Here is a 27,897-nt window from a genome sequence, read left to right on the forward strand (position 1 = left end):
CACACACACACACACACACACACACACACACACACACACTGCTGATGGCAGCATAGGATGAGGACATGCAGCTTCAGCATTCCTCACTGTAAATAACAGTCCCCTACTGAGGGGGCACAGGGAGCAGCACTCATCCTGCAGAGTCTCCAGAGCCGAGGTCTGGCAGGGTCTGGGTACAGTATGCAGGATTCAGGAAACTATTCATATACTCGGTTTATATTTGGGCCAAAAGATTTTATTTTGGTCTACATTTGAGTGAGTATTTTGACTTTATTATAATTTCTAGGTATATTTTCTACCTCCAAGCTGGATGAAAGTGAATGCTTAATGGATGTAAGCCTAGCATGTGACGTGTATCTATGTAATGAGGGAGGAGGTCAAAACCCTACATCAACATGTGCATAAATAATAGGCAGCTTCTTTTCTCTAGAAAAAAAATGGGCCAAAAAGAGAGATGTAAAGTTGTCCTACTACTCTTCATTGAACATTTTTTTGCACAAAATCATACTTAGATAATTAAATGTAGTCTGCTCAGTTCTTATTTCAGGGCCTCCTGTTAATTTTAATCCATAAGCTGCTGCTGGCCACGTCCCCTAACTCAACGTTTACACTCGCGTGAAAAAGGGTGCAGACAATTGCACAATTATACAACTGAACATCTTGGAAAAGCAGAAGTGGGGCCTCCTGCGTAACCAACAATAATGCAGCAAGTGGTTTCCTGAAGGGAAGGGTAAGTCAACAACAAAACAGTCGTCTTTTCCAGCAGCCATTGTACAGCACAGACAGCAGTAAGACCAGCGGACCAACTGTGCTGGAGACCTGCTTTGGTTGCTATTGTGACAAGGTCTTCTTTGCTAAGGTTGCAAGGTGAGGAGCAGTGTCTGCTGATTTGTGACTTCACATTCTGAAAGTAAAAAAAAACAAACAACCTTGTGCTGTTTTCAGAAGCAGGAGAAAACTAATTGGAAGTATAAAAATGTGCAAAATGTGAATTTTGCATAATAAGTCCCCTTTAATCAATTCTGAAAAGAATTAGTTTGTGATTATAAAAAAATAATCCTCATGAATAAGACTTTCCTAATAATTTTGCAGTAGTTTGTTTGGAACGTTAGAGCATATACAATGTTTTAGAGGTATCTATGCTAGCATAAAGGACCTAAAATAAATATCTGGATTCTTTGGGCTCTTTGTTTTATTAAGAAATGAAAACAACTGGCTTGTGATTTTCCCAAGCCAATAATGAGAAATTAATCCTGACAAAAGTGCTTCATGTTTGTATACAAACCTAAATCCACTGAAATCCCAGGTGGAATCAAATGTTGTTTTGTATTTCAGGCATTGATGCAACTTATAATTAACAAGTAAAACAATTAAACTGAGATCTGTAATCAGCTTATGTCGCCTGTTTAGGCTGCATTTTCATGGAGAGCCTCACTGAGTATGAATCCCGGAAACTATGAGCTGAATTTGAATTAAACTAACAGGTACGTGACACACAATGTATGTTTAAAGTAAACACTGGCAGTAAATCCTTCATTATGTCTGAACTTAGATTTAGAATCTAGAGAGTCTGTTGGCATATATTTATATTTTATTGCTGTTCTAGATGTTAATGATCATGACAGGTACTGATCAATGTCTTACTATATAAGGTCTTACTGTTGGTGTTAATATACAATAATAAATATATCTAAAGTGTTTCCTCATTTAATATGCATTTCTTTGCGAACCTTTATAATTCTAACCCTAAAAGGGTTCAATGTCGGTAAAGCACCTTGTGTCAGACTTGACTCTATAAAGCCTCTATAAATCACGTTTGATTGATTGAATATTTGCTCAGCAGATAGTTTCTTTGCCCAGAGTGACAAAGAAGAGGAAATCTGTTGCCAGGTTTCCAGTGTGTACAGCAGAACGTGAAAAACTGGACCAAAAATCTTTGGGGAAAAACCTACGGAAGTCCAAACTTGCAAAATTGCTACAAACTATAGAAATAAATGGCTTGGTAAAGTAATTAATATGCCAAATAGTACATTCAAAAAATAAAAAGTACTTTCCCACGTCATTTGTTTATAGAGTAACAAATTTATGTTTATAATTTTTAGGAGTATTGATTTAACATCACTACTATTTATTTGTACATTTTCTATCCATTCTTAATATAAACTCTATATAAATCCTTTCAGAATAAGAGTGTGATGTTGCAGCTAAGTGAATGCTTCCAACACTGAAATGAAATTCTTTGTGGTGTCTATTGCCCTATAAAGACATTCCCAAAGTCAAAATAAACCGATCCCACTTCATTATCGCATGGATCCAGCACAGAATTGACTCTGTGCTGGACTGAATGAGTAGCGCGATAACCCGCGGTTCGGCTGACCACAGCTGCCTAGGGCTCTCTGATGAGGCCGTTATCTCCAGGCAGCATGAGGTCCGGTCAGAGGCCACGCTGCCCAGCGCGCCCCCGGTAAATAAATGATTTCACCCGTCGGAGCTGCTCAGCTTCAGCTGCACTAAACAGTTTGAGTCGGCGTATGAGTGAGGATGATGAGTAGCAGAGGTTGGGGAAAAGTGTGGCCACTTCGCCTTTGATCTCAGTTTAAAACAAAAACATGAACCCAAAGACTTCAGGTCTGTCCATCTGTTCTGTGGTGGACTCATCAGCATTAGTAGCTTTAGATGCATCTATGGGTATAAAGTAGAGCTGTAGGTTTATTTTACTGCACTATTAGAGTGCAGATGTTGAATCTGGTACAGTGACCACCACTGTTACATAGATAAGGACAAGCATGTTTTTTATTGCACTGGGTTAAATATAATGAACAGCCTTAGGTTTTATTTCACTGTCTCTGGTGGACTGCCCTAGCAAACCCTGAAAATAAAATGGAGGAATTTATCAAACTGTGAGCCCAAAATCAAACTCACTCCAAAACTGACACAGATACCAAATGAATTGACATCTTATTGTGATGTGGGTTTTATTATAGAGACACTCCAGCTTTTGCAGTTAAACTACTTCATATCTTCCAGGAGGGCTACAAACAAGGTTCAGGAATGTCTTTGAGAGAATGTTTGAGCATTCCTCTTGTATTTGTGAAGTGAAACACTGATGTTGATGAGTCTGTTGTAATTAAAACCAAGTGATCAGTTCTTCTTGCTCATTCAGGTTCTTTTAGCCATTGCTTTGTGTGAGATCATGTTGAGAGGTGTCATCTATACAGAAACTAAAACTTTAAAAACAAAAAAATAGCTTGAAATGTGTTGCAGAATTAAGGGATCCTTTAACTGGAAGAAATGGCCCAAGCCCAACAAAAAACCTCACCAAACCTGCCACCAAACGTAACACCTGTCTCAACACAATCAGTCATGATTCTTCTCCTAGCCACTGGGAAACCAAACCTCRTCCATTGCAGTTCAGAAACTAGAGTCCAGGCATAATTTACCCTTCTACATCCAACTCCTGTTAATGTAAGGCTTGAATGCAGATGGTTAGACATAAAAACCAAAACCGTGACTGTTCTCAAGTTGAACCGAGGTCACTTAAAGTTTGGAAGTCTATAGTTATTAACTCTGCCAACAGTTGGCACGAGATGGTTGTCAAAGTACAATCAGAATGGGTGCATTTATACATTTGTCTGCCTTACAGGGTGCATTAAACATTACTTAACCTTGCTAATAAAATTGATTATATCCTGGAAATATAATCAGAACAAAAAGTGCTTGAAGATCCAAAACATTGTGAGGATTTACAGTTAGGCTATGCACTAACGTATGATTGTACATCTAGCTGCCTGTCTAGATCATTGACTCTTTAATGAGACCTTTTCAAACATTCCAGCCTCCAGGCCAGACTTTGACGGAGCCTGTTGTTACAAATAAGAAATGGGGTAGGTGACGGGGGCAGGCAAGTGCAAAAGAAATGTAGAGAGAACGACAGAGTGGGAGGATCAAAAATGTCGCAATGAAAAAATGGGAAGTGGTTGAAGGGACAGAGTAATGAGATGGCTTTAAACCCCTGGACTGTGATTTTTACTGTCCAAAGGCCCAAATGACCATAATATATCCGCAGTGGCATAATGGCATCGCCGTTAATCAATACAAGTGACTGATTTTTCTGCCAAGTGCTGAGGCGTCAAGTTTTCGACCTTGTAAATAAAAACACCCATTAGGTGACTCAACACCCCTTTAAAGTATTTCTCTAATTAGGATTAAGGAGACATGAACTGTGGGAAGGTGAATCAAATCGGTTTACAGGGAGTCTGCTCCTCTTTAACACTGGGCTTCCCAGATGACTTACTGACTGAACCTCTGACTGGCTTTACTGTCCCACAACGGTCTGACCATCGACCAGAGATCTGGGAGGCTTAACTCTTCTTTACTGCATGCAGTGAGAGAGCAGCAGAGAAAGGAGAAAAAAGAACCAGCTGGATCCTTTGATACAGTATCTGCAAATGGTGAATAAAAAAGAAAGAGTCTGTATTTGTGACGCCTTCTGGGGGAACCCATTAGACTCAAAATTTCAGCTGTTAACTTAAATCTGCTTTACTAAAACACTTTTAGATGCTTTACATCTTGCCTCATCTCTTTATATGTCTCTTCCAAGGAGAAGAGGTTCTTTTAAAGCCGTCAAAGCAATAGGCCTCCAGGCTTCTTGAAGTTCGTTGGTGTCTTGCAGCTTTTATTGATTTTCAGCTGAGTTGGGACTGACTTAATAGGCTCAGACGTGTGTCAAACACTCTGAGATCAGGTCAGGTCAAAGTCACAGATGTAAAAGGCTCAAAAAGAAATTCAAACATGCCCATATCTAGCAACACTCTGCAGCTCCTCACACCTACTACTACCTAGTTCTATAAAAGAAGGGAAACATGCTCTCCAGTAAGTTCTATGTCAAACCCACCCGTAGGAAAAGTCCAGAAAACATCTAAAGAAAGGAATCCTAATTTGACTCCTGAATTAACTCAGGAAATAAGAGACAGGGTCTGATCAACAGACCCCATCTCTATGACCAAAGCCTCTAGCATACTTCATTTGAAGCCAAACGGTCAAAGTATGGTCACATGGTTATAGGACGATCGTGGTCTCACAGACCTTTTATAAATCCAACAATTATTAACGATCAAAACACCAAGATCAATTTAAATCTAAGCAATCCTTCACAACTATAACTGGATGTATATTGAAAGCCATGGTCTTGGATGTAGAGAAGCTATAGGATGTTTCATACCACATAGTTGAGTTGTCTCTATTTGATTGGATAGTGAATATGAGAAATTTCTCATAGGATTTCTGGGACGTAGGTTTTCAGACAGACCCTACAGGGCCTTGATGAGCTCTTACACCCGTCCAAACAAAGCAGTCTCTGTGAAGGATCAAACTCTTGTCTATTTAAAACAAAAAACAAATAGCTCTAGTATGAAATAACCTTTAATTTGATAGTCAAGACATTATGAAATGCTCTTTTAAAATGTTAGAAGCAATTAAGATAGTTGCATAAAGAATCTCTATATTGATGAAACAACTTCAATCTCAAAGACACCAACAGACACACTGCGGCCATCGGTTATTTGAAACAAATGCAAACGTTAAGATGTTCTAACATGATGTAGACTGTCAGGACTGACTTTTTGAATTTATGTGGCTTCATGCCAGACAACTCATCTTTTTTTTTCCAGATGAAAACATCTACAGGAAGTAATAAACTTTTTCTTGATGTCTCACAACTTTAATAAAGCCAACTCATTCTTTCTCTGCATCTAACCACATAATTTGATTAAAAACACATTCACTGACATTATCACCACAACGTAACTTCATCGCTCAGTTATGCCATATTTGGTAGAGCGATGGTGAAACTGTCATCCGTTTGGTAGATAGTGGTGTTCACCCAGCGGATGATGCAGCATGTATGAGAAAAATGTGCTGCGCTACGTTATCGGTGACAGGAAGTGATCCGGCACTGATATCATTTATGACAGCTGTACGGTGGGGGACCTGAGTGATTAGCAGCAGTAAACGCCGTCAGACAGATTGATTTGGTGCAGCCAACACCATCTTCTGTGTCAGTAGGGTTAGGAAATAACCACAAACACAAAAATCTGACACTGTGTCAATTAAAATTAATGCCATTAACACACAATGTCCACAGTGAAACATGGTAGTAGCAGCAGCATGCTGAGGGGGTGTTTTTCTCTAGTTTATTACAAAAACTGTATTCAGAAGGGAAAAATCCAGCCCCAAATATCTACTTTTTACTGGATGAAAAAGAAAAAAACACTGGTAAAGAAGAAACTTAGGTTGTAAATTTTAACCAGTTTCATTTTGTCCTTTTGTTCCTTCAACACCTTGCTAATATTTTCCAATCTGTCCTTGACTGATAGCAGAGAACTCACATAAGAAAGCAGGAACATTCAGCTGCAGGCTAATGCAATTTGGGCTCAGCTAAAAAGAGTCAAAGAAGAAAAAAACGTCTCAATTCTGATGACCACAGCTCCAAAATTAAAATCAAATGAAGCTTCTTTTTCCAACTTTAAAATTATCTTTTTAAATCTCAGAGTGCCAAACAAAACCACCATCATCAGGCAGAAATGAAAGAGCCTTAATAAAGCTGTAATAAGTTGTGTCTCGACTCTTTGAAATGCATATTAGCATGCTTCCAAGAATATGTAAGAAATGAAGTAAAAACAACTGTTGTATAAGTCGGTGCAGCATAAACCAGCCACCTTTATGTTTACCTCCCTGTAAACTCAATCATTTTCAGAAATACATTTTAACATTCTGTTCCTTTCCTTCCAAAAAAAAGAAGAATCCACCAAATCATTTTTTCTGACCCTAAAATATGTAAAATCCATGAGAAATATTCAAATTATGTTTTTATAAATGCCGCTAATAGCTACGTTTTTATTTGTGAAACTTTCGCTAAACACAGTTAAATCAAACAATTTGTTTTAAACACTTCAGAAAGCAAAGTTTAGGAACAAAATTGATCAATTTCTAGGAGAAACTTTCCATTTTCCTCTGGTCTTAAATGCATCTGTGAGAAAGAAAAGAGCCATGACTCACCATTAGAGCCGAGAGCAGAAGTGAGGCTGAGCGTCCATGTCTGCTTCTGCTTGAAACTCCTGAGGAGATTTTAGTCCAGTTTGCAGGAAGATCATCTGTGGAGAAAAGAGGCAGCACTAGGTGATTGTTCAACTTCTACATACATACTTTCATGTGTGATTATACATGTTAATATAACTGCATTAGTAGTGAAAATACCCTTAAATAGACGGGTGTTTTCCCTACTGACATTAAGACTTAATGACATCAAGATTTTCTAAAAGTTGCTCAAAGTGCTTTGAAACTTTCTAGAAACTTTAGTTTAAGAGCTTTTCTGCAAGAACAGAAAAATTAAGATTCATTTGGGAGGGAAGCAACAGAGGAGTGAAGATGAGTTCACTGAAAGATGGAAATAAACGACTTCAGAAAAGTTGATCTGGGAGCTGGGAAGCTGTCTATGGACTATGAACAATAATCAGTTTTAATCTGAACGAATCAGACAGAAATATTGACAGACTTGAGTCCTGGGCCAGTTGCTCAAAAAAGGTTTTTGACTTAAACCGAGGACTTGAATTAAACTCGACTCTCACGAACAACCTTTGCGTCATCAAGCAGCATTTACAATGACTCTTGGCAGATGCTCACACTCCTCTGTTAAAGGGTGCGCTTCATTTATTCATCAAGGACATTTGCAGACTGCAGGCTTGTAATGGTTCATGACAACAAATCCATGTTTTACCACCAGAACAACAACCACATCCATGTCTCTACAACTGAAACTCTGCACTCAGTGACTTTGGGTTGATTTCAAAAACAAAACTGGCAAACAGTACCAAGAAGCGTTCAGTTTTTCAAAATAAAAGCACTTCCTGTCTAAATAATTCTAAAATGTAACATTAAGAGGAGCTACTTTCCTCTGAAAATCAAATTTAAGACTTTTTAAGCCTCATAGTGCCAAACTTAAGTCTGTTTTTATTTTTTTGCACAGAATGTATCTAACCTCAATCAGTCAGTACCCAAAATTAACGTCATCCAGCCAAAAGGCAATAAATTTGCGCTTTATGACGATGGACACAAAGAGTTAGCTAGCTAGCGAGGGCATATTAGCAGCTAGCTACTGGTAGCCTCAACGGGACGCAATACAGACGTCTTCGCATGACTCAAACCTCCGTCTGATGGAACATTTCGGTGAGAAAAAAAACCCCAGCATAGAATATTTGAGATTAAACAATCACTCGACAACAAAATTTAAGAACTGTGATGGATGTATTTAAGGCCAACTCACATTTTAAAAATGCACATTTATAACTTGAAACATTTTACATTTAGAATTTTCTTAAAATGTACATTAGTTTTTACATACATTGTTTATTCTGTAAAAGATAGATTTAAATGTTCATGTGATAAATTCTTTTCAAGATAATGACCTCAATTCAAAACCAAAACGCAAAATTTGATGTATTATTCTTATCATTACTAAAACCTGTGAATATTCTGAGTTGATTTAGACTTTGGGTGAAAGAGTTGAGACTCTCAGGTGCAAAGTGAATGTAGAACTGTCAGCGGCATTATGCAATTCACAATTCATCCCTTCATATGAATTAATATGAAGGGATGAATTGTGAATTGCATAATGCCGCAGACAGGAAATTAAACCAGGTTTTATACTCATGACAAATATGACAAAATATATGCATGTGTGCATTTAATCAGGTTCTGTTCAGAGTTATTTAACTTTCTTTTCTTGCACTCCATCAGTGAGTAATGCTTTACACTCCAAGCTTTTGTTTCCACTATTCAGTGAGCAGGTCTGCATTGTAACTTTCATTAAATCACTAATTAAAAACACCCATAATCAATGCTCCGAGTCTTCAGATCATCTTATCATCGACTTAATTACGGCTGATTGCGGTTTGTAGCAGAGCTCATTGCAACTTAATTTTAATTAAAACAAGAATTGCTAGATAAACTCACTGCAAACATGTCAAGATGGAGAGGAAGCCATCTTGCCGTTCAGGCCCGCTGGTTCGGAGTGTGACAGCGGTTGTATTTTATGTTTTTAAACAAATTACTTGGACGGAGACGGGATTCATAATGCCTAGCTGGAGGGCTCAGTCGCAAGAGGAGAAACGTTTGGATTCCTTCTAAAAGTTTGATCAGAAGACTAATCACCTTTTAGTTTCCACACAAACACGAAGTAGTGCATTACTCAGAAATGTAAATAGTTTAAAAGTCTAAATAAATTCCAGTGGAGTACTTTTCCATCAGAGGTCCTTAAGCTAATGCCTAATAATTAGACTGTGTAATTTGTTCTCAGTATAAATACAGCTGTTCTGGAAAAGCAAAATGTTCTTTCCTCAAGTAAGACCACTGACCGAGCAATGATTGCTTCCTGATTGTTGGTTAAGATTTGATTATAAGCAAGATTCTACAAGACTGTCTAAGTCTGATTATGCACCACAATCTCTTTATGCAGGTTAAATATAGCAGCGATGGTTTTGTAAAGATGAAATAAATAACCTGACTGGTATGACCTCAAGAGTGAACCTCAAACAATATTGCATTTCCAGCTTCAACATATGAGTTTCCAAATTAGTATTTTCATTTATGTCCTGAGCTGAATATTAACTGATTCAATAACAAGGTTCAATTATGGCTTTGACCAGATGTACTGGGTTAGATAGCCTGACAATGGGCAGGATGAAGTCTAACATGAATAAGCATGATTTCTGTTTTTGGTTCAATTTTTAATTAAAAACCAGAAGATAAAAAATAACCTCATACTGGTTGAATCAGACTTTCATGGGCTCAATTTTTTTTTGTTTAAAACCAAAATTCTTCTTAATGTACCAATAGAAAAAAAGCAAAATTCTACTTTGTGCAATTTTAACTAAAACTTCAACTTTTATTTATTAAATTAATACAGTAATAAAAACAGATCATGTTGAATCACAACAGCAAGAAAATTCAGGTTATAGTTTGACTATTTTCACTTCTGTGTGAACTTAGATCAAGTTTACACTTTACATGGCTAGCTGATAGCCACATAAGCTTAGTCCAAGCTAAGCTTAATCTACTTAGCACACTGCTTAAGTAGCTGGCTTCATCTAGCTTCTTAGCACTGTAGTTAAGTAGCTACAGTAGCACTGTAACACTTTCACTCAAAGTTCACTGTACTATCAGTTTTCATAAAGGAGCAAGTTGCTTCTTAGTGCTGTAACTTCTTAGCACCAAACTTGATGAGTTGCCAAAAAGACAAAATGACTTTTTGGTAACTCATTTTTGTTTTGACACATATTTTGTTTAAATATGTGTTAGTGTGCCAACTACTTCAGTCCACCAAAGATAAGCTGTGCTAAGCTAACTACTTAGCACAGGTAGCTTAGCACAGACTAACTGTGCTAAGCTTAGCACAGGCTAACTGTGTTAAGCTTAGCACAGGCTAACTGTGTTAAGCTTAGCACAAGCTTACTGTGTTAAACTTAGCACAGGCTAACTGTGTTAAGCTTGCACAGTTAGCCTAGCTGGTAGGTAGCTAGTAGGTAGCTTAGCTTAACCAGTGATTTACATAGCACAGGTTAAGCTAAGCTACCTACTTAGCACAAGTAGCTTAGCACAGGCTAGCTGTACTAAGCTAGCCTGTACTTAGCACAGGTTATCTTTGGTGAACTGTAGCAGTTAGCGCACTGACATATTTAAATAAAATCATTTTGTCTTTTTGGTAACTCATCAAACTTGGTCTCTGTTTTTGAGCTATTTGTGGTTTGATCTCCTCTAGTCAACAAGTTGAAGCAAACTTTTACAGAAACTGCTGTGTGATTCTGGCAAAGCGCAACACATTTTTCACAGGAAATGCAACAACTACGACACACGAAACTGAGTGCTGGTGCAGCTGGTAGGGAAATCATTTCTCGTAAAAGGTGGCAGCGAGAGTTTCATTGTATCATTTTAATGAGTCACGCTGTCATGCTCAAGGAAGTGATGGGCTGGATGCCGTGTTCGCTCGCAGATTTTACAGCCAGGAGTTAAGAATCTGCTGTTTAAAGTCAACACCGCTGCGACACACATTTGTATCACACACCCAGAGCCCCTGTTGTTTTAGTGCTTTCAAAAAAAAAACTTTATGATCCATAAATCTGATGTATCGGCTGATATGCAGCAGATGCTACAGAACTTGTAGTTATCCATCTCCTAAATGCCAAATAGTGCTTTCTGTCATCGAGTGCAGAGAGGGGCACACCGACTAGTTCCCCCTCTATTCTCTCAGAAATACCTTACATGTGAGCTACGTAGTGTTTTACAAATCCACTCCAAGTCAAACAATGAGGCAAATTTTATTAAATATTATAGGACTGGGAGAAACGGCACGTCTCAATATCTTCTAACACTCGTAATCCAATAAGTTCACTGTACGGCTATCAGTTTTCATAAAGGAGCGAGCCGCTGAGTGAGAACATCTTCCACACACCGGATTAGCAACGCATATAAAAGAAGCACCCTCTTCCACGGTCATTAATTAGTGAAATGACTTTCCAAATATGCCTTTTGTTAAAGATCCAATCTGAAGCTATAATTCAGCACAGACTAACTGTTGGGTTTTTGTTGGCATTGAGGGCGGAGTGGGGGATTATTTGTGCAAAGAGCTAATTTGAATCATTCTATTCAAGCAGTGTGTACATTTTATTATTCAGAACCAGGCCTCCTCTGGGTAATGGGACCTTTAGCGATAATTGTTTTTGAAGTTTCAACATTTTGCATGTGGTTTGAATTATGTAGTTTTAATCCTCCTGCTGCTCTGGTAGCTGGTTCGTTTGAACATCTATACCCTGATATTTACGTACACAGCCTAAAAAAGGACAAGTATCTCCTGTTTAATGTGTTTATTTTCCACACAGCTCATCATGCACATCACTAAGTAAAACACTATGGATTTCCTATATGAACTCTCTGTGTTGAATATATTTGACTTTCAACCTTTAATATCACGTCTCACTGCATAATTTTGCACAAGAACATCCAGCTAAGAAATCCACTCTTGGCCATCGTCAGAGTCCTGGCCTAAGATGGCATACAGAAGTCCCCCTCTAATTGGGTTGTTTATGGATTTGGAGAGTTTCCTTCAAAGTTTGGTATTAATGCATTTTAAAATTCAAAAAGCTACGTTTATATGTTACGTTTCACCTCCAAAAGAGTAGCTGACGCCAGCGCTCTCCGCAGCCATCGATCAAAACTACTACAACTATTAGACTCAAGTAAGGACAGCAAGAACGTCAATAGGACAGCCTTGGGAAAACGCCAATGACCTAAAGCGAAATAAAGATTTTCTTTAGCCACAAAGTTTACATAAGTCTTCAATAGCACTGACCACCCGCTTAATATTGAGTGTCTAAGTTTTACTGGAAAAACTGCTCTAACAAAAGAAGATTTCTTTCCATTTCCTGTGACGTGAGCATTGGAGGAAATGAGGTTATTGTTGGGGCAACAACTGCATTAGGACTGAGTGTTTTGGTGAATAACAGACTGCTTCTGGTGAAAAACCTTGGATCCAAACTAAAGAATGTTCTGCTGTTTCCATATCTGGTGAGTGCACCATGACCCAAAACTGCATGTATAAATACAAGTCTGTATTGTTGCCAGGAAATGGGGAAGATGGTAGTTTTTAAGCCCAGCTGCTAATGCTATAGCTCAGCTAATGCTAAAGCTAACTGCAGCTGCCATTAGTTCTGCGGTGCTTATAAGATAACTTGTTCTGTTTGGATCATGATTGCCTGTAGCCTGGTGTCAAAACTCAAACACACATTAGTATTTGTATTAGTGGAACTAAAGGTGCATTTGGAACTTATTTTGAAAATCCAGCTGCTATTTTCATCTTTAGTGGCTGAGCTGCTAATTCTGGATTACGCCAAATTGTGTTTTTCACCGCCATAAATTTTTATATTGTAATATTGCTTTCTAATTTAGCAAATGATTCTTGAGACATTATTTCATTAAAATGGTCTATTTTTGTCTGGTTGTTTAAACACATACAGACTTTTAGAGCTAATTTAGCCTCAATTCCTCATAACAAACTTTACTTCTTAAATATGTGTATATATATATATATAGATATATATTCAACCTGAACTGTGATATCACTGCAATATTTTTAACTAGTGTTTGTTGTCCCATTTTTTCTTTAGGTTATTAGTTTTCATATTCTTCTTTTTCGCTTTTAATAAATTAGCCTAGTCAAATAGTGTATTGGCTAAGATATTTTAACTGCATGGCAGTAATTTTTTAAATCCTTATTGTAAAGAAGAGTTTATGTTTATGCTGTGCATGTGTGCAACTAAAGGGGCTGAAGACAAGTACATGTCACATTTGTGGATTTATTTTTATTTGTACACAATGTGAAAAAAGTTCCAGGGCTTTGAAAGTGAAAACGGATCCGGATCATAAGACGGAGGCCGTGAGTCACTCCTCACTTTTTAAATCTTTTACTGGGTTTTGTTGGCTCTCTCCTCTCTGTTGTTTACAGACTTCAAGATGAAACTTTAATGCTGTCCATGCGAGGAGTTCAAAGAGAGTACAAGAAGTAAACATGTGGGAACAGGAAGTTACATGTGGGAGAGGGATTGAGCGAGAACTGACAAAAACATTAGAATTACTATTTATGTGTTTTTTTGTTTTCCATAAAAAATTCTATTGAAGGTCAATTTGGAGAAAAATTATTTCCAACCCTTCTTTAGTTGCTGTAAATCCTCCATCATCTTCTTTAGCAATCTTTTGGAGTTTGGTTATGCATTTCTTCATAATAGTAATTACAGTTCTTTGACTAGGAGACTGAAAACATCTATTTCTGATTCATGTGAATACTTTAAATATTCAACATGGAAACGTGAAGCAAACACGGTCGATCTGTTCGCACACCTGACTGCACATCGACCGAACAGAGCAGCTCATGACGTTCGATACTTTTACAGCCTGAAATAATCAGCAGAGACAATGCAGAGCCCATTTTCCAGAAGCTGCGCCGCTGATTATGGTTTCTAAAGCAAGACCAATTAGCAAGACCCATCAAGCTGTGCTGCTGAGAGTCCTCGTTTAGATTTAATTACATGATAGAAGTACGGCTGCCAGCGAGAGAGAGGGTGAGCAAAAACATAACTGTTTATCAAACACTGTCCTGGTTCTGAATGCCTTGGTTAATGTGTCACTTTCCTTACTCTGCCACTGGAAAGAAAAAAAAGACTATTATTTTAAGAGCTGAATGCAAATTAGTTTCTAATTTACATAAAAAGTTATTTGATTAATCTTAGCGCCACACAGACATGTATGGTAGGAACTTGGTTTAAAGTTCCTAGTGTAAACCAAATTTGCTAGTCTGCATATCAACTGGGGTTGTCAACGTTAACGCACTGCAGATTAATCACATTCCCTATTTCATTTCCAAAAGCCTAGATCTTGTACTGCACTTTAAAAAACACTCTAAAGAAAACACTGCAATGGAAGTTTGGATAAAAACCAATGGAGAGGTCATTACGTCAAGTTGCTGCTTGTAAAGATGATTCTGAAAGCTGTTAAATCGTTTCAGCTTCTTTTCTTTTCTTTTTTTGCCTTTACCAAATTTTAAGACTTTTTCCCCCCCAATATGGGCTCATGTCTCATTTTGAGAGCAGAAAACTCAAAGTACAGAGCATCTGTGTTGGTTTTAGTCGTTTTAGTGTTTTTGATGACACAGTTTAAAACCTGCTAGCATCAACACCTCAGCGAGACGTTCTGCTGGAAATCCCAGCCTGCGAGTGGAAACAGCCTGGGGTTTGATTCCACTTCCCAGTTAATGAAAGCCGTCAGCTGTGCTTTATTGTCGCTTCAAAGGAACTGATGTAGCACAAAGTAAAACAAGTTACTGCCCTTCAGTCAGTCGGCAAGCCACTGAACGGTCCCATCGATGAAAATAATACAAATTGTTGTATGCTTTGAAAATAAGCAACAACCTGCCCTTTAGATATGCATGAAAATAGGAACAAAACCATAAAAATGCGGTTTTTCAGATTGTATTCACTTCAGTTTTGTGCTACTTGGATCTGGATCCATTCTTCTTCCTGTGATCTTTTCACGTTCTACTGGCTGCACCGAAACCCAAAACCCTAATCAATTCCAACATGTGGAACTCTTAAAGGGTTTTTATTAACTCGACCTTTTGTCCACTAAACGGTGTTCCCTTCAGAGGCCAAAACTTTCAGCAGTCATACACAAAAAAGTTTTTTTTTTTTAAATTCTGCCAAAAAATCTTGAAGAGCCATAAAAATACATTTAAGTAGCATATTATTACTACTTTAAATTTTATGCACACTATAAAATTAAATGTTACTGTGATAAAATTAAAAATAAAGTTGGCAAATAAGCCAAGGATAGCCATACTAACACTGGGAGTGCTACATTACCAATATGCTATAATTTAGGATAATTCATACTCCTGCTTTGCCTTCATAATTAAGCTAATTTTTAAAGATTAAATCTTATTCTGGAATGTTTGAACATAAAAAGAGAAAATGGAAGAAATATAGGCGTTTTGGTGCTTATGCCCCCATTTTTTTCTTATATTTTTAAATTGGTAAACTTTCTGCTGCTTGTATGGATGAGATGTGAACACATAATTTAATTCTAACTTTAACTTTGTTTACTTTTTGCAGTTTGACCTGCGTGCCATTTAAAGGTTTATTCCTTTTAATGAGATTTGTTATGCTGATTCTTCATCCACACCACATACCGTTAAACTGAAGTCATCCGAACTCGAGCAAATCAGGCCTGGATCTGAACTGAGACACCGTAATGAGCCCCAGTTTGTGGCCTCCGCTGCAGGAGAGCTCCACGCCTCGCCACTAACCTGCCGTGTGCTAATGACTGTACAGATCACGCTGTACTGCCACCTCCTACATATATACACAAGCACACATATGGACACGTGAACACCAATATGTAGACATGCACTGCTGTCGTTATGTGTTCCTACACCGTACTAATGGCCAATTATTCTAGATTTCTGTCCATTGGTAAATCTAACGAGCGTGTTTGCTGAATATACCAAACTAACTTTATCCTGTGGTAGAAGTTTCTTCTCAAAGAGGTTTTTACCACTCATATGCCTTGTCAGTCGGCATAACAGACTGAGACTGGATTTGAGATTCAAGGAGAGATGCCAGAAACCAGTTGGTGTTAAAGCCAAAAACCAGAATGGAACAACAAGAACCTGAAGTACAACAAGAAGATCACTCCCTAAAGCCCCTTCTACATTGTCAAGCCTCACTCAATCAGCCTCACTCAGTCAAAACCCTTGCGGCTTTGCCTGACTTGTACTACCTATGTAGTGGTTACAAAAAACAATGAGGAACCGGTTATAGTCTGAAAATGGAGATGAATCTGGCTGGGACTGACTGAAGAAGAAACAGTTAAAGCTTATGATCCTCTACTTTCACAACCCAATGCGAAAGTAAAGGACCAAGAGGAACCATTATGGAAAGATAAGCCCCTGTGTGGCAGGTATCAAAGGCAAATGAAAGAAAAGCTACCAATGGGTGGAGACGGATAGACTGAAGGAGAGTATAGAGGCAGTAGAGGCTCCCAGCTCAAGAACAATAGAGGATGGGTTCTACTGCACCAAACATGAACCAAGATGCCCACGAATCAGTCAAATCCAAGAAATACCAAGAAACAAAGAAAAATGACCATAAGACACTAGAGAAATACCAAAGGCTCAAAGTTGTGAAGAGTCGAGGCCCAATGGTGATATCGCCTAGAAATGAAGCTGGCTGAAGTGTAAAAAGTTTTCTTCATTAATTTATTTTGACTGATTTAACAGTTAATTATAACTTTCAGAAAATCAACTTGGAAGGGGAAATATTATGAGTGATTAAAACAGAACAGTTTTCTCCTAATCATGGCAGCCATCTGGATCATTTCCTGCTTTTTACCATTTCCTGCTCAACAAGTTTTTCCAGGGAAAGTGCATGCATGACTCATTCCAAGCAGAGAGGGGTCCATCTCTACAGAATACTGATACACCCACCACCTTCCAGTGAAACTTCCTTTATCTGGTGGTGGAGTTCAGTCACTTTCATCAATACTTTCACAGGGCAACACAAACTGAGGAACAGGTGAAGAGCAGGTGGATAAAAACCAAAGGGCACACGAGGCATACATGTGGAATGACGCCTGGAGTGTGCTCAGCTCATTAGCTGCTGCACATGATGTTTGACTGCTCTTTGAACACACGGCTGTGTCGCAGTCTGGACTGCCGTTGACATATTGGTGACATCAAAGAGAATATTTGAGGGGCTGAGCAGTACGCCACATCACACCGAGGTGACGAAGCTGCACACCCCACTGCCATCAAAGCGTTTTTGTGTGTATGAAAGGAAAGAGCTGTGAGCAGAGGAGAAAAGAGGATTTGTGGCATTATGCATATGCTAATTAGATGTCGCTTTGTGTCAAAACTTTTTGCGCTGCATACCTAAATGAGAATTGAGAGAAACACTCTGTGTCCCACTGAGTTCGAGAAAAACTGAGACTTTGAGGTTTCAATTTGGGTTTTTCCATCGAGAGCTAACCAGAGCTGGTGCTGGGTTCAGTTCTACTGGTCCTATAATGGAACCAGAGTGGTTTTCTACACTTGAGACCCAACTTTACCATATCAATGTGTGACTATAATATCGGTTCACCCACTGGAACTCCATGTGAGGGGAAATCATTCTGTGAAATTAGCTAAATTTGTGTGAAATTATGCAAAATTTTGATCTTGCACATGTAACGTGACTGAAGAAAGCTGAAAATGTTGAAATGTGTTCACCGTTATTGCGTCCTGTGTGTTGGGTTTCACCGAGGGTGGCGGAGACTTTCACCTGTCCCTGCCATTCGTTGCTCCCCACATGTCCAATGTGTCTCAATGGCAATAATTCTGCAAAGAGTGGACTACAATTCAAAAGTTTGGAGTCACAAAGTGGGGCAAACTATCTGTATTTGCCATAAAATGACCAATACATGAGCTACACTTGTTTAGAGCTAACAACAGGTTAGCTAGGTAAAGAAAGCCATAATGTTCTGACATAATTTCATGTGAAACACGTTTAGGTTCTTCGTTTGTTTCCAAACTCAACTCATACAGCTAGTTTTTAGGAAACCACCTTTTTCTAGTGCAGTTTGCTGAAGTGCTAGTCTAATGTTAGCATGTTTACTCTGTTGTGATATGGCTTATTAGTTAAGCTTCTAGCATTATTCAGTCAGGCATTAGTTGATGACGCGTGGAGAAATTCACTGAAAAAGCGGAAAAAGTTGCGTTCCAACTTCCTAAATCTTTTTGAAGGTCATAAAACTCAATTACTTGTGTTTCAGCTGCTCTCCATCGAGATTACAAACATGTTTCTAACAAGTCAGGCCCACCCCCAAAATAAACCAAGTGTGTGGAAAATGAGAAACAGGTTTGATTCTTGTCTACGTTTGAGCCGCAAAGAGAGCAGAGGGAAAATAAGCACAACACAGTGTGTGACCTCAGCCAATAAAAATTCATTTTGTAAGCCTAATGGTCCCCTGCGACTCCCCCATCGCAGGAGTTTGTGATCTCCTTTGCTGAGCAGCGGCGCCCTTATTCCCCATGCTGTCTGTTTACCTGAACGTAGTGGGGAGAAAAACTGAATCCAGCAGCAGGAGGGAGTCTAAGCTCTGAGCGATGGCTGCACCCTTGAACTCCTCCTCTGGCTCAACGTTTCGCTCAGACAAAAAGGCAATTATCGCACATTGGCTCTCTGCCTCGTCTGCGGATCCCCAGCAAATGTGGAAGAGGAAAAAGTTTTGGGGAAAAATGCCTTTAAAAAAAAGAAAAGAAAAAGAAAAGCATTTCTGCGTTGCCACGGACACAAGTGCGCATCTTCACCAACAACTCGCTATGCTGTGGGAGCAAAATACCAAAAGCAAAAAGCCTGGTGTGTGGGTGTGCGCGTGGGTGGAACATTGTTATGCACCCGGTGTGTGTGTGTGTGTGTGCGTGTGTATGCGTGTGTGCGTGTGTGTGTGTGTGTGTGTGTGCGTGTGTATGCGTGTGTGTGTGTGTGTGTGTGTGTGTGTGTGCGTGTGTATGCGTGTGTGTGTGTGTGTGTGTGTGTGACAGAGTTTCTCATCAATTAACAAGCCACTGCTGAACTCCTGTGCTCAGGTTTGTGAACAGTTGTGCAAAAAATTTGCACCGATGATAGATTTAACACCGCTCATAGCTAAGAAATAATCCTAGAAAAATAAATAAAAATGTACAGCGTGACCCTCATCGTCTTGTTCTGCTGCCTGCATGACAATGGAGACCCTGAGCTTTCAGTGCAATGAGACAGAAAATGAACAGAGCTTGCCCAGAAAACGTTTTAATGACTCCTAATTATCATTGACATGGTGCCAAGTGATACGGTAGTCATGCAGGACAAACTAATCCTTTTAACTACTTTAACTACATATTATCAAGACATGTCTATTGAAAAATGCATTGTAGGGATAATTTGAAATCTGCTGCGTGTGCAAAGTGCTTAAAGCGTGACGTTAACACCCCCATATGCTCCGTTTCTTTGCGTTTATGTGAAAAAAACGACTTTTGCTCGACATAGAAAAGTTTCGAACAGCATTTAGTTATCTCTTACAACAGTTTGCTTTTTGTTATAAATGTTTCAGCTCAAACACCTTTTAATAAGAAGCACAGATAACATGAGTAGATGCAAAAAGCAGTTTTTAAATGAGGCGATGCTATCCGACCCAACCTGCCAGTGAAAAATGAACTGCCTGCATGTTTGATACGATTGTAAATTATCTGTTAGTCACCTTTTCTTGTTCAAAACACACCAAGAATATCCGATATACTAAAACTAATTTGGGAAATAACCAATACTGAAATGATTTCCCCTACATCTACTTACTTAAACTATATGACTTTCTCTACTTTGTCATTTTAGCCAAATGCAAAATGCTAAGGAGGCTGAAAATGATGCCACACGTTCAACGTTCATTATGTTTAATGTTAAATTTATTCATGACATCTGCTCTCTAAGACGATGACAGCAGTCAAACAGTGCACATTTGTAAATCTTCACAAAACTAAAATCAACCTGTTAAGAAGCGACAAGTGAAAAGCACATCAGTCGTACATTAATACTCAACAGTTTATGACGTTGTGCTGTGCAGCAGGCGTCATTGTCACTGGTTCGTCATAAAAACACCTTTTATATCAGTGAATTATTCTGACGGAATGGCCGATACCAATACAATGCCAATAATATTGTGTATCCCTACTGACCAGTTTCCAATCCCTACTGACCATGTCTCCGAAGCTGCTATGAATGCTCATTTTTATACCCACAAAGTTAAATGTAAGCACCGCACTGATAAAAAAGAATAGCTAACTTCTCCTCTCCACAGAAACAACATCCACATAGAAGAGTGTGAAAGTTGGTCTATTCACTGATCAGAAAACGATCTGGTTCTTCTGTGAATCGCACCAATCTGGTCAACAGCTGATTCCTTGGAGAGGCTGAAATTAAAAGAGCATCAGTGAGTAGCCGGCATTCAGGAATACAACCCTGAGACTAAAGAGGATGGGTGGCCTTTTGACAGAGGGCTTCTCCTAGGAGAGGACTTTATTACTTTTCAAGGCCTCATCAGTGATTCTCTCATTAACAGCTTACATGACCCTCCATGTAAAGCACCATACATTACACAACCACCGAGTGTGACCTGCAAAGCCAGCATTAAATTACACAGGCGTAGGAAGGCAGGTCATTACGCTGCGTGGCAGATAATTTTCTGTTCAATTCTGCCAGCCTTGTTTTTACTCCCTCCTCTCATTCCATGCACAATAACCCCTCTCTCTGATGAAGGGCTTATGGCAGCAGAGATACCACGGATGGACTATTACTGAATATTTCATAGCGATACTGCATTAAATTTTTAATTAGATTTTAAACAGCCTGGTACGAAAGGATTGTTCTGAGCCACTTCTGGAGATCCTAATGTGATCGGCGATGTGAATTTAGCCGAGCTATTTCTGTGCAAATATGTTCGCAGAGAGCCTCGCGGCGTTTGCTCATGACACAGATTTAAACACGTGTTTACACAGCTCCGGGGCCGTTTTCTGATCGCAAAGATGTGCCGGGTTTTCTTCAGTGTGTTCGTTCGTTACGGGGAACCAATAACCAAACTGCTTTTTTCTAATAATAATTAATTCCTGTTTTATTTTAGAGAACTGAGTCAACATAAAGAAGTCTTTTGTTAAACCCCAAGCATGATAAAAGTTTAATTAGTTTATTAAATTCTACCAGAATAATTTGAATTCAGCTTCCTGTGTACGGTTTTATCGGTATAATGTCTCAGAAACCGATTAAACTTTCTTAGGATATCCGTAATAATAATGATAATAATCCTTGTTGTCTTCCAAATGTTGCATTATAAGCACAGATTGTGTTTTATAGGGACTTTATGTGAGAGACACACAAAGGAAAATGATGCATAGTTTAAAAAGTCTGAAAAATGCGACCTCCATGTTTATGCATCTCCCAGGATTCGACATTTTAAGGAACGAACCTTCACCGCAATTACAGCTGCGAGGTTTTTGGAATCTGTCAGATTAAATTTCACACTGGTGGAGTCTGCAAATTAGATGAGTTCCAAAGTTGCATTTGGTTTTACTCTATATAGGGGTCTCAATAATATGTACCCCACACTTTTTTTTTTGCATTTTTAAATGCACAGCATCCTCACACATTACAGTTATGATAGCCATGGTGATCTATCACATAAAATCCTAATTAAATAAACTGAACTTGAACGTTCTACTTTGGTTTACCAGACAGCAGATTTATCCCCACATTCCTGAAGCTCTGTATACAGACACCTTATTTCAATTAATTTTTTAGAAGCAGTTTTGTAGCATTAAGTTGCCTTGAAACAAGTTTCAACATTTAAAAATCCCATTTTTGTTTTCATGGACTACTTTAATGACCTTATGAGCCGTCTGTCCTTTCAAGGAATGACGGACAGGGACCCCATTTATCATTCACAGACAAGTACTAAATCTATTATCTCTTGATAAATGTAACTCATCAGTGGTATTAGTCTTAACCGACTGTTTTGCTGGTTCATTCAGAAGCATGCTGTACGATCTGACCCTCAAATGTCCATTTTTAACACAGTAAACCAACCAAACAGGAAGATGCTTCATATGCCCCTTAAATGGACATGATAACATAATAAGTCAAATGCATATTTGTCTCTGAGCAGCACTGAGACAAATATGTCTCAGTGCATATTTGTCTGAGACATATTTAGAATGAATATGTCTCAGACAATGAATATTTAGAATATTCATTGTCTGAATGAATATTTAGAAATCTAGGTAGTGTGCGCGCACACACACACACACACACACACACACACACACACACACACACCCGCACGCACACACACACACACACACAAAAATCAGTTCAAACATGAACCAAAAAAGTCACAGAAATTTCATGAAAACTGCTTGTTAATATAAAAGATAAGATGAGCAAGTGAGAATACTAACATTCCTAAAACTTTTTGATGATCTGGTTTACAGAGTAAACGATGCCTTTAGCTTAAGTTACACACAACATTCTCTGCAGCAGGCTTAAGAAACACAAGGCTCATGACTTAAATGGTCTTTGAAAGGTTAGAATAACGCTCACGCAAATAGAAGTGATTTCAAAAGAAACGCTGGGCGGAAATCCTGAAAACTGTTTTGTTCTGCGGAGCAGCAATCTAAATCCCAAAGACAATGGAAATGTGTAGGCGACGTACAGTAAGCCCTTCTACTGTATGCTTTAATGTTGACGTCTGTAGCAGCTCAAATACCTTCAGCAACAATCCAGCTGAAGACATTTGTTTGATGTTCTGGGTACAGATTTTGGGAGTTATGTGAAAACACTGTAGATAGAACAATCTAATTAGCAAACCTATACAGATCTACATTAATGGATGAATTAAATTGCGCAGTGATAATTCTGTTTTTGATGCAATCTGGCATTACTCTGGCTGGACACTCTTAGCAGAACAGAAAGAAAACATTGAAACCAGTTGGTTTCCTTTAGGGCTGAGTTTGGTGCCATAAACAGGCTATTTATGAAGCATAATGTCAGCGTGTAAGAACCATCAAGCCTCCAATGAACCGAAAACTGTTGAAACATCAGAGCTTAGCAGAGTCAGGATGAGGCTTTTACACCACAAAGAACATCATGAAGTTTAAGAATTTAACTTCTTAACTAATGAAACTGCTGGATGATCCAACATAAAAACATCATACTATTAAAGACGTACAATGTTGGGATTGCCCCAACCGTATAGGCCATTTGTAAACTGTGCTTTACAGAAACCTACCATTTGTCACGTATCCTCCAATAAATACGCCAAATTCTTGTTGGAGACAAAAACCCTGCAAGTTATTTTGTTTGGGAAATGATTCATATTTGTGCAGCACATGGGAAAACGTTTGTGTGCTTCTTTGTAATGTACATTTCTAGCAATAGACATTCCTATAGAGCAGAGCTATTTATTTTTTGTTTTGTGCTTCAGCGTTTTTGCTAACTGTGAAAACACCTAGCGCACTTAGCTTGCCCTGAATTAAGTTTTCTAGATACATTTTGGAGTTCTAATTTTGTTGGCTGTTGAGCCAAAGGCATACAGGTATTTGTGTGACAAAATTGACCCTATGCCATGTACATGCCATGTTGCAACATGGCATGTAACAACATGGTCTGCTAAATACCATGTTAGTATAGCACTTTAGCATTAGCACAACTATTGTTTGTAATCAGTGCTTTAGGGCAACAAACTTTTTAGTTAGGCTGGTACTGATCAACTAAATACAATTTTTGTCATCTAAAGGTGCTTTAGAGCGACGGTTTGCAGCTGTGATGCTGCTCTCAGACTAAGACTGGATATAAGCAGGTTTTCCACATTTCCCATGACTCAGATTAACATCAGAGACAGAAAAAGTCTTGCTTCCTCACTCCAGCAAAGGCTCCAATAGCCTAAACTGCTGGAAATCAGAAGAATTTCATAGAGCAACTCTAGTATATCGAAGGAATAGTAAGAAAGGAGATTTAAGCTGACCCTGTCATTAAACTGACTGGGCTTTTATTCCGCTGCTCACACCCACCTGCTGCTTGTAATGCTGCCACCCACACACACCTTCAAGAATTCAGTCGCTCTGATCTCTCTAATCTCTTGATGAAGCGCATCACTCTTCCTCCTGCTGGGTTTATATCAAAGCTACACATCTGACTCTCCTAATTAATATAGAGGAGACGGTCTGTACGACGTCTCTCTGAAGAAGGTAGGACACCGCTGGTTGAATCTGCTCTGCTGATTATGGACGCGTGCCAAAACTCGCCTCTGTTTCCACATTGTTTGGTTCGACAAACTGTTGCTAAGCCACACACTTGCTTTACACCGTATCCAGAGTGGTTTGATTGAGAGTTGTGAGTGAAGGTGAAATCCTCTTACATGCTTGAGTCCACTCCTATGTGGAAACTTTATTTTTCTAAGACGCCAAGCTTTTTTTACTCTGTCCAGCCTTGAGCATTACAATACGCCATCCATTCAGTGGCATTGGAAACGGGCCTAAAAGCAAGAGATTGGATAAACACTCCAGCTAGTCGTAATGTGAATGTTTCAGCTGAAAACAGCTGTGTTTTTGATCATTCTCAGATTTACCCTATATAAATTATTCACACGCCTTTGCCACAATCAGTCAGACTAAAAGGAGTTTGATGTGATAGGTCAACACAAACCAGGCTATGCGGTATTTTCCGCACTTTAAGGCGCACCACATTATAAGGTGCACCTTCAATGAATGGCCTATTTTAAAACTTTTTCCATATATAAGGGACACCGCATTATAAGGCGCATTGAATAGATGCTACAGTTTGGGTACTCTATTATTACACATCCACAATGTAAAGAAGTGTTCCCCGAGTACTTTATATAGTATGCTGCCCCAGTTGCTGTTTCACTCACGGTTTTGGTGTTGTGATATTGTGCCCAACTGCTAAATGGGTAACACAAACCAACTGACACACTGCCACCGCAGTCTCTGTCTCTCTTCCCCCGCCCCTCCCCCTCCTGGCTTTAAATGTATTATTAAACTTTATTAACAAACCAGCGTTCTGACAAGTATCCCAGCATGGACTGCGCACTTCTTCTTCTACCGGGGAAAATGAAGTCGGCAGCTGCTTACCGTAGTTGCTAGACCTGTTGTGGCTCAATATTGGTCCATATATAAGGCACACCGGATTATAAGGCGCACTGTCGGCTTTTGAGGAAATTGAAGGTTTTTAGGTGCGCCTTATAGTGCGGAAAATACAGTAATCATAAAATGGTAGGAAAATTATGCATGGTAAAATCCAATCCAACCAACTGTATTCAGAAGTCTCTAATCAGTAAATAGGGTCTAAATTATGTCATTTATTTTCAGTCCATCATCCATCATCTTGTCAAATTTTTAAAAAGTTTGCTTAATTAAGGAAATGTTCAAACAGGGACCAGTTCCAGGATGGAAAAGACGATGTCTTAACAGTCAGGTCGTAGTTTTATACCTCAAAATGACATCAAATGAGATTCCAGTCATCATGTAATCTGTACCATGAAATGATTGGTCAGTGTTTTAAATTTATATTTCATTGACACTTCATTATCAATTTTAATTGTCTGGACAGTGGAAGGAAATTACCTGAAACTTACAGCTACAGTTTTAATAATGTGATTTGTGTTAAAGCATATTCATGTGTCCAGTCAAAGTCCAGTCGTAGATCCAATTGAAAATCTGGGGCAAGATTTGAACATGTTTAGTCATTGGTGTTTTCCATCCAATCTAAGATGGTAGGAAAGAGTCAAATCCTGTGTGAGTTATACCTTCTACATTGATGCTTCTACAAAGTATTGACTCAGGAAGGTTGACACTGTTTGGTTATAAATTCTGAAAGCCAGAAATAGGTTTGATTCTTGGCTGGGGCCCAAATGCAGGGAGTTTGTATGTTGTTCCCTTGAATGGCTGGGTTCTCTTCAGGTACTCTAGTTTCCTCTGACAGAACAACAGCCATGCTAGATTATCCGAACGGTCTACATCAGTTATGTACTTCTTGCCCATTAACCATCAGAAACCAGGACTAGATCTGATCTTGTCCTTGCAAGGATGTAAAAGATGAATTTTTACTTCGAGTTCAATTGCACACTATTTTGTGATAGTCTTAACGGACAATCCAGATAAAGTACATTGATGTTTGGGCTGTCCAAATTTGAAAAACTCAAGGGGCGTGCATATTTTTTTATAGCACTGTAAGGTTTAGAACTAACTGATACATATACAGCCAAAACAATATGCATTAAAGTTCAGTTGCAGTTTTTTTGACGGTGACTTCTGCCTGTCAGATTTGCTCCCTTCAAGGTGAGGAGAAATCTCCTCCTCACGTAGTTTATCCTCTAGAGACTTGGCTGCTTTTCCCCCTGAGCTCTGTCCTTCCTGGCAGCTGGGGCTCCACAGTCCCGTTTGTCATTTCCACTTCAATTTCTTCTGCCTCCACGATGGGGGCTCCCACTGCACTGCGCATTTTCAAGCGTCCCTTGAAAGACAAGACAAATCTCATGGGCTGCCAAGGGTGCATAGCCCGGTTTAAACCAAGAGCAACCCTTGCGAACTCTAGACTATCTGACGGTCCTGTACCTTCCGAGACAAACTGTAATAAGTAAAGTAATGAATGATGGGACCCTAATCCAGCCTGCAATGACATTCATTGGGTAGTTGGGGTCATGAACAAAATCCAGAGCAACCACTGGGGCAAAACCGAAGCAAGGGGAGGTGCTAATTGGTCCCGCTTAAGGGCAAGGGTGAGGGTTACAGTGCAGCCGTTTGCCAATGGAGCGGCTGATTCGCACACTTATTATTCTGAAGGTGTGATGGTCAGGGAGGTGGAGGAAAAGAGCTGACGAGGGGTTATGTTGACTGCTGGACCTTGTGATGATATGAACCCCCCAAGGGGAGGACAGAGAACCTAAAAACAGCATTCCACTGCATTCCACTCCCCAACACGTGACGGAGCATGTGTGGATGAGCTGAAGCCGAGCGCCAAGCAGTTAGGTGCACATTTGCAAGTTGCTGCAAGGTCAGAGCAGCCCTCATTTCTCAGTGTCATACCGGAGGACAAGAAAGAGGCGGGCAGGTGGAAGGAGGAGCTGTCATTGTCTCTGTGTGAGGATATAAGCGAGGGGAGGGCGGCGGGGGTTTCAAGTATCCAAGTCCTTGCAGAGTCCTTGAACTCCTGTCTTCTGTTGCTGCTCACAAGCAGAAAAGAAATGCCTTTCTGGTAATGGAGGATTGCAGAGGAGGAAGCGATGATTTTATGAATCCTTCTCCATCTATTCAGTGTCGGTAAGCCGAGCAGCTCTGCTTCCGGCAACAATAACTCTGACAAGTGAGCTTCATTTAAAGATGAATGAGGCATCCATCAAGTAGGAGATTATACAGCCTGAGCCATAAACTGATCTAGATCTAGTTTGCAAATTTAAACATATGTAAATAAACTGAATCAAATCCTCCAGTGTTATGCAGCACAAGGCTATGCAGAAACTAAATCAAATATTAATGCTTCAACAATATTACACTGCTGCAGACCTTTAGCATATTGACATTTTTTTTTTTGTCTAAGTGAGGAGTCAGTTTGAACCAACTTCAAACCTCTGTCCCTCAGCAGCCAGCATGGAAATATCACAAGTTGGTTTATAGAAATAAACAGCTGCAGGCTCGACTTCCTGACCCCCCGGTGACCTTCTTACTGC

General features: G+C 39.2%; 1 protein-coding gene and 1 long non-coding RNA gene across 5 annotated transcripts in view; one reads left to right on the forward strand and one right to left on the reverse strand.

Moving 5' to 3' along the window:
- The window catches only part of LOC103474330 (beta-1,3-galactosyltransferase 1-like), a 122,354-nt gene that overhangs the window by 15,487 nt on the left and 78,970 nt on the right, over positions 1 to 27,897 (reverse strand). For 2 of the 3 annotated variants that reach the window (XM_008425198.2, XM_017303782.1), the window contains exon 3: positions 7,057 to 7,151. The gene's annotated coding sequence lies outside the window, so the exon portion shown is untranslated. Of the gene's footprint in view, positions 1 to 7,056; positions 7,152 to 18,679; positions 18,937 to 27,897 lie in introns of those variants that run through there. The other variant, XM_017303783.1, reaches the window with a different exon arrangement.
- On the forward strand, positions 669 to 16,373 carry LOC103474318 (uncharacterized). Of its 2 annotated transcripts, none has more exons than XR_535150.1 (3): positions 669 to 730; positions 1,411 to 1,484; positions 15,711 to 16,373. It is a non-coding gene; the product is annotated as an uncharacterized LOC103474318 (long non-coding RNA). The 2 variants fall into 2 exon arrangements; XR_535147.1 differs by having other exon boundaries at positions 717 to 867.

Source organism: Poecilia reticulata, linkage group LG2 (genome assembly GCF_000633615.1).
Source record: "Poecilia reticulata strain Guanapo linkage group LG2, Guppy_female_1.0+MT, whole genome shotgun sequence".
Taxonomy (NCBI): domain Eukaryota; kingdom Metazoa; phylum Chordata; class Actinopteri; order Cyprinodontiformes; family Poeciliidae; genus Poecilia; species Poecilia reticulata.